The sequence below is a fragment of the Callithrix jacchus genome, chromosome 11 (assembly GCF_049354715.1).
Source record: "Callithrix jacchus isolate 240 chromosome 11, calJac240_pri, whole genome shotgun sequence".
Lineage (NCBI taxonomy): Eukaryota > Metazoa > Chordata > Mammalia > Primates > Cebidae > Callithrix > Callithrix jacchus.
This window is the reverse complement of record NC_133512.1, coordinates 50,852,228-50,858,769: the sequence shown is the minus strand read 5'-3', so window position 1 is coordinate 50,858,769 and position 6,542 is coordinate 50,852,228. Positions and strand designations below refer to the sequence as shown.

General features: G+C 38.2%; 1 non-coding gene and 1 pseudogene across 1 annotated transcript; one reads left to right on the top strand and one right to left on the bottom strand.

Annotated features, from left to right (window-relative positions):
- Positions 1-594: 594 nt before the first annotated feature.
- Positions 595-701, top strand: LOC118143937 (U6 spliceosomal RNA). The gene has a single exon (XR_004728421.1). It is a non-coding gene; the product is annotated as a U6 spliceosomal RNA (small nuclear RNA).
- Positions 702-3,831: 3,130 nt separating this feature from the next.
- On the bottom strand, positions 3,832-6,335 carry LOC100385964 (G2/mitotic-specific cyclin-B2 pseudogene; annotated as a pseudogene).
- Between the last annotated feature and the right edge of the window lie 207 nt (positions 6,336-6,542).

Sequence of the window (6,542 nt, the reverse complement as noted above, 5' to 3'; positions counted from 1 at the left end):
ATGACAAAACCATTATGAATATTGAAAGAAAGGATAAACATACAGGTAAGTTGCTGACTCTGGGGGAGAAGAGGCACATGGGACAGAGGAGGAATCCATAGGTAGATGCAGTGCTATTGGGGATTCTTATAGTTCTTCAGTTGAGTGGTTAAAAGCTTAAATCTTATTTTGATTATAATTTACATATTTTGTTTTTAATCATTTATAGGTATCAAATATTACATTTGAGATAATAGAAAATGCCTTAATAATAATAATATGGGTATACTAGCAAAAAACTCTTGTATAATAAACTCTAGGAAACTAAGTAGATGAATCAGAGTGAAGAAATGGAGAAGCCAGGCACAGAAAAGTTAGATGATGAGCAACAAATCATTTAAAATAGAAATGAGTAAACAGTGGTTTGAATTGCAGTTTCAGAACAAGATGTAAATGTTAAAAACCCAGACATTATGAAGGGTAATATAACTAACAAAATACAGTTGGAAGAGGGAGAGAGGAGGAAGAAAGTGAAATGATGTCTATTTTATCAAATTTCATAAGGAAATTGTCAGATATTGTAAAAAATTGAAATATAATTTTAGAAGTATGTTGATTGGTTTTGCAAAATATATACTAAAATTGGAATGATACAGAGAAGAATAGCATAGCTCCTGTACACACAGGGTGATACACAACTTTGTGAACTATTCTATATTTTTCATATAAAATTAATTAATCTTTTTTCCCTCTAAAATTTCATAGAAATAGTAAGTGCAGTAGGATATAACTATCAGTTGTCAATCCTAAATTTTCTTTTATTTTTTGAGACAGAGTTTCGCTCTTGTTACCCAGGCTGGAGTGCAATGGCATGATCTTGGCTCACGGCAACCTCCGCCCCCTGGGTTCAAGCAATTCTCCTGCCTCAGCCTCCTGAGTAGCTGGGATTACAGGCACGCGCCACCATGCCCAGCTAATTTTTGCATTTTTAGTAGAGACGGGGTTTCACCATGTTGACCAGGATGGTCTCGATGTCTTGACCTCGTGATCCACCCACCTCGGCCTCCCAAAGTGCTGGGATTATAGACGTGAGCCACCGCGCCTGGCCTTCAATCCTAAATTTTCATATTCAATATCTGATACATTGGAAATCTGGTAATTTAAGATTTGTTTGCAAATGTGCAAATATTTACAGTATAAACTTTAAAATCATTTAAAAATGAATGGTGGTAAAATCTACAAGTGGTGTGAAATAATTGTAATGTACCTGTATTTTTATTCTGACAAACTTTGGCGTTTCAGATTGGATTTTTTTAGAAAAAAATAAAAATAAAACATACATCAACTCTTCCCCAATGTTTGTCACTGAGGGAGCTATGGACATTTGGGTTGGATATATTTTGGTGTTAGGGCTGCAATGCACATAATAAGATGTTTGACATCTCTGGAGAATGCCAGGATCCTCATAATTGTGAGAACCAAAACATGTCCATGCATTTCTAGATGCATCCTAGGGAATTGGCACTGCCTTGGATTGAGAACCACTGCTCTAACGTCTTAGAGGTTTTCATGTCTTTCCTATTAAATTTAGAGCAATGTTAGAGAATTAGAATCTCATAAAATCTCAAAAGGGAATCATTTACCTGAAATTCATTCAGCTTCATGATGGTGTCCTTTTCTTCTATTAAACTAAAATAAAAAACTTAATACAGAATAAACCCACTTACTGAATGCAACAATTTGCATTAATAAAAAAGTATTTGTTGAAACAAGGAATCTGAAAAAATATACAGTTACTTTACATATTTTTGTTATGATAATATATGTATAACACAATTTATCATTTTAACCAGTTTAAAGTATACGGCTCCATGGGATTACTTACATTCACATTGTTGTGCAATCATCACCACTTTCCATCTCCAGAACGTTTTCATCTTCCCTGATATGGTTTGGCTGTGTCCCCACCCAAATCTCACCTTGAATTGTAATAACCCCATGTGTCAAGGGCGGGGCCAGATGGAGATAATTGAATCATGGCGGCTGTTCCCCCATACCGTTCTCATGATGGTGAATAAGTCTCACAAGCTCTGATGGTTTTATAAATGAGAGTTCCCTTGCACATCCTCTCTTGCCTGCCCTCATGTAAGATTTGACTTAGCTCCTCCTTTGCCTTCTGCCAGGATTTTGAGGCCTCCCCAGCCATGTGGAACTGAGTCAATTAAACCTCTTTTCTTTGTAAATTACCCAGTCTCCCCTATGTTTTTATTAGCAGTGTGAAAAAAGACTAATACATTCCCCAATGAAATATTAAACATAAATTATAGGTAGTTATTTGTCATTTGCCAATCTCTTAAATTGGGACCACGATCTTTTCCTTGAGAGTGGTCACCTGATTGGAATTCCCTCTCACCATATTTTTTCTATGAATTGCCATTCTGTGATTTTCAATTTCAATTTTTAAAAAATGAAACAAGAAAGACACCTGGATAGGAATCTGAGTATAGAGTCCTCTTAGATTCCCCTGGCCCCCTATGTGTCATGGTCACATCTATTTTGAAAGCAAACTAAAAAAAATTGAGAAGGCTGGTTTCGAACTTCTGGACTCAAGCAATCCTCTTGCCTTGGCCTCCCACAATGCTGGGATTATAGGAATGAGCCACTGCACCCAGCCTGAAAGCAAATTTTTAATCACCCTGTATTTATCCACTTTTTCTAACATACTCAACCTAGTTTTTATGGAAACAAAAATTTGTTCTTTTCACGTTTGTATTTTATCAGTTTTCTTAACATTTATTTAAATTATATAACTAAAAAAGTTTGAGGCTAGGTGCGGTGGCTCACACCTGTAATCCCAGCACTTTGGGAGGACAAAGCAGGTGGATCACGAGGTCAGGAGTTCAAGACCAGCCTGGCCAAGATGGTGAACCCTCTTCTCTACTAAAAATACAAAAATTAGCCATGCATGGTGGCATGTGCCTGTAATCTCAGCTATTCAGGAGGCTGAGGCCGGGAATTCCTTGAACCTGGGAAGCAGAGGTTGCAGTGAGCCAAGATTGTGCCACTGCACTCCAGCCTGGGCGACAGAGCGAGACTCTGTCTCAAAAAAAAAAAAGAAAAGAAAAAGAAAAAAAGTTTGGGTTCAAACACCCAAATTGACTCATGGAAAGCTTCCAGCAGAACTGGTAGAGACAGAAGTGTGGGCATCTAGAGAGCTATCTGCTTGCTGTGGGCATTTAAAGTGAAGGGTGACATGGCATGATCTGGCAAGTCAGATATTACATTAACATGATGGATTCAAAATAGCATGCATGTCTGTGATGGTTAATTTTATGTGTCAATTTGGCTAGGCCATGGGGTGCCCAGACATTTGGTTAAACATTAATCTTCTGTGTCTGTGACAATGTTTCTTGATGAGGTTAATATTTGAATAGGTAGACTGAGTAAAGCAGACTGCCTTCTTTAATATGGGTGGGCCTCATCCTATCCTTTGAAGACAACATGAATAAAACAAAAAAACTCATTAAGGGGGAACTCCACCTGCCTGACTGCTTTGAGCTGGGTCACCAGTTTCTTTTTGGCATTCTGACTTGAAGCTGAAACATTGACAGTTTTTTAGTCTCCAGCCTGCTAAGTTTCAGATTGGAAATATATGTCAACTTTCCTGGGTCTCCAGCTTGCCAACTGCAGGCCTTGGGATTTCTCATTCTCCACAATTGCATGAGCCAATACCTTATAATAAATCTTGTTTAGGATCTCTCTCATAGGTATATTCTATTTTCTTTTACCTTAAGAAAAACCAGTAGCTTTATTTTTCCTCAATATACATTTAGAAAATTGGTCTCAGAAGAGGTTTCATGAAAAGACCAGAGAACTATTTATAAAATAAAGAGTTCTAAACCAGTAAAAAAAAAAAAAAGAGGGGGGGCACAAATGAAGCACACATCCCCAGGGGCCACTGCCACCTAGGACCCTCTCATCAGAGGGGAGGCAAGGTTTTTGATGGCTTTTGCATTCAGGTGAGGGATCATGCTGATCTTCAGGAATTTGCTGCTTGCATACTTATTCTTGATGGTGGTGAATTGTGAAGTTTTCATTTACTTTCAGCACATTTTTGACCATGTTCTGTACAACGTCGAATACTTCATTCTCTGTGTATCTTTTATAACACTGCTGCTTTTACTTCCATTTTCTTTGGCCCAGAACCTTCTGAGACAAGCAGGAAGCAGCTGCTGCTGCCTTAGAAGGATGATAATGCATCATATTGTAGTCAATGAAAGTCAGCTCCATCAAATATTTGGCTAAAGTGTGCTGTTCAACATCAACCTTTCCGGCTTTCAATGCTTGCCTTAAGAAGTGTCATGGCAAGGGTCAACCCAACTCAAATTTCAGTTTTTTCAAAATTAGTTTCCATTTTTTGGATTTGGGAACTAGTGTAAGCATTGTCTGTGATGTAAACAAAGCCTTCAATATTTGGAGAAAACATCTCCTCATGCTTGGAAGCCAAGAGCATAGCAGTAATCCCAATTAGTTGAAGCTTCCTCCAGGAAACTGCCTGAACCAGTAAAAATCACACACACAGAGTCTCCTGAAGAAGCCTAAAAACTTGGAGTGGATTTGCACCAGCCAGTCTACTAGGATGGTGCAAACATACATCCATTTATATGTCATCCATCTAAGAAATGTGGATTTATGAACTGCAAAACCTCCAGCTGCCTGAGGTACTGATAGGTATCCTTAACACAGTCACTGCGGAGCTGAGGGTTCTTCCAGTCTTCGTTATCAATGTCCTCAATTTTGCAGAGCAAGGCAACAGAGAAAGCTTGGCAGATGTTCCCTTCTTCATGGAGACATCCTCAGGTGTAGGAAAAGGACCCTCTGAAACCAACATTTCCATCTGTACTGTTTCATAGAAGCAGTAGGTTTCTATGTTTGTTGACAGTAGCTGTTTTCGTGGGTTACACTGGTACTGTGGTGTTCTGAGCGTTCTTAGCTTCTTGTGCTGCCCTGGCTGTAACTCTGTTCTGAAACAGTATGTCTAATGGTTCCATGACTCTTAGCTTTAGAATTAACTACTGTCTCTCTCTATGTATATACCCATTTATCCAATTGGTTCGGTCTCTTTGGAGAACCCTAATACAATACCTGAAAAGTAAATGCAATGTCGATCTTGGGAAAGAAAATTTCACTTTATAAAGTGAAATTTAAAAAGAGTCTGGAATTTAGTTAATAGTAATGTACCAGTGCTGGTTTCTTAGTTGTAACAAATGTACCATAGTAATGTAAAATGTTAGCAATAGAGGAAGCTGGTTGAGAGGTATAGAAACTCTGTATTAACTTTGCAATCTTTTCATAAACCTAAAATTATTCAAAAATAAACATTTTGTTTTAAAAAATAACATGTACCATATGATCTATCTCTCTGAAACCATTCCTAATTGTCTATCTATTTGTATTTATGGATTCTATTCAACAAATGTTAGTAATCTTTACTTTGGGAAGTTATTTACTTATTTCTTCATGCTTTTCTGTATTGTTAGAGTTTAAAAAAAATAGGCTGGGCACAGTGACTCACGCCTGTAATCTCAACACTCTGGGAGGTCAGGTGTTTGAGACCAGCCTGGCCAACATGAAGAAACCCCGTCTCTACTAAAAGTACAAAAATTAGCCAGGCGTGGTGGCACATGCTTGTTGTCTCTGCTACTTGGGAGGCGGAGTCAGGAGAATCTCTTGAACTCGGGAGGTGGAGGTTGTGGTGAGCTGAGATCAGGCCAATGCACTCCAGCCTGACCAACGTGAGTAAAACTCCATCTCAAAATAAATAAATAAATAAGCATACATATTTTACTATAACAGTGAAGTCATTTTTAAAAACATCTGATGCTGTTTTGACAAGATGACTTCTAAAAATCTTCCAGAAAAGACGATGATCTTTGATTTCATGTTATTTTTTTAATAGTATAGTCTCACCTATAACATTCTCCTTAGGAACCCAAAAATGGTTTTATGATGAGGCTCCTAGATTGATACTCTGCAGCAGGACTTGAAAAATGACCAGGTTGTGTTACCATAAGAATATGTTGTTCCTGTTTTTTTTTTCTAGTTCATTAAGGCTGCTATAACAGAATACCTTAAACTGGGTGGCTTATAAATAACAGAAATTTATTTCTTACAGTTCTGGAGGCTGGGAAAGCCAAGATCAAGGCACCGGCAGATTTGGTGTCTGGCGAGGGCCTGTTCCCTGGTTTATAGATGGCTGTATTCTCACCCTTACATGGTGGAAGGGGCAAATGAATTATCTGGGGTCTCTTATTTATAAGGACACTAATCCCATTCATGAGGGCTCTTACCCTCATGACCTAATCACCCCTCAGAGGCCATGTGTCCTAATACCATCACATTGTGGGGTAGGATTTCAACATAAGAATGGGGTTGGGTAGGAAAGCAAACATTCTTTAAATAGCACGGACCCATACATAGCTTAATGGTTTATGTCAGTGTGTTACTATGGCTATGTGCTAGCCATACGCATCATAAAGAAATGAAAGGCTTTGGTTGCAGTT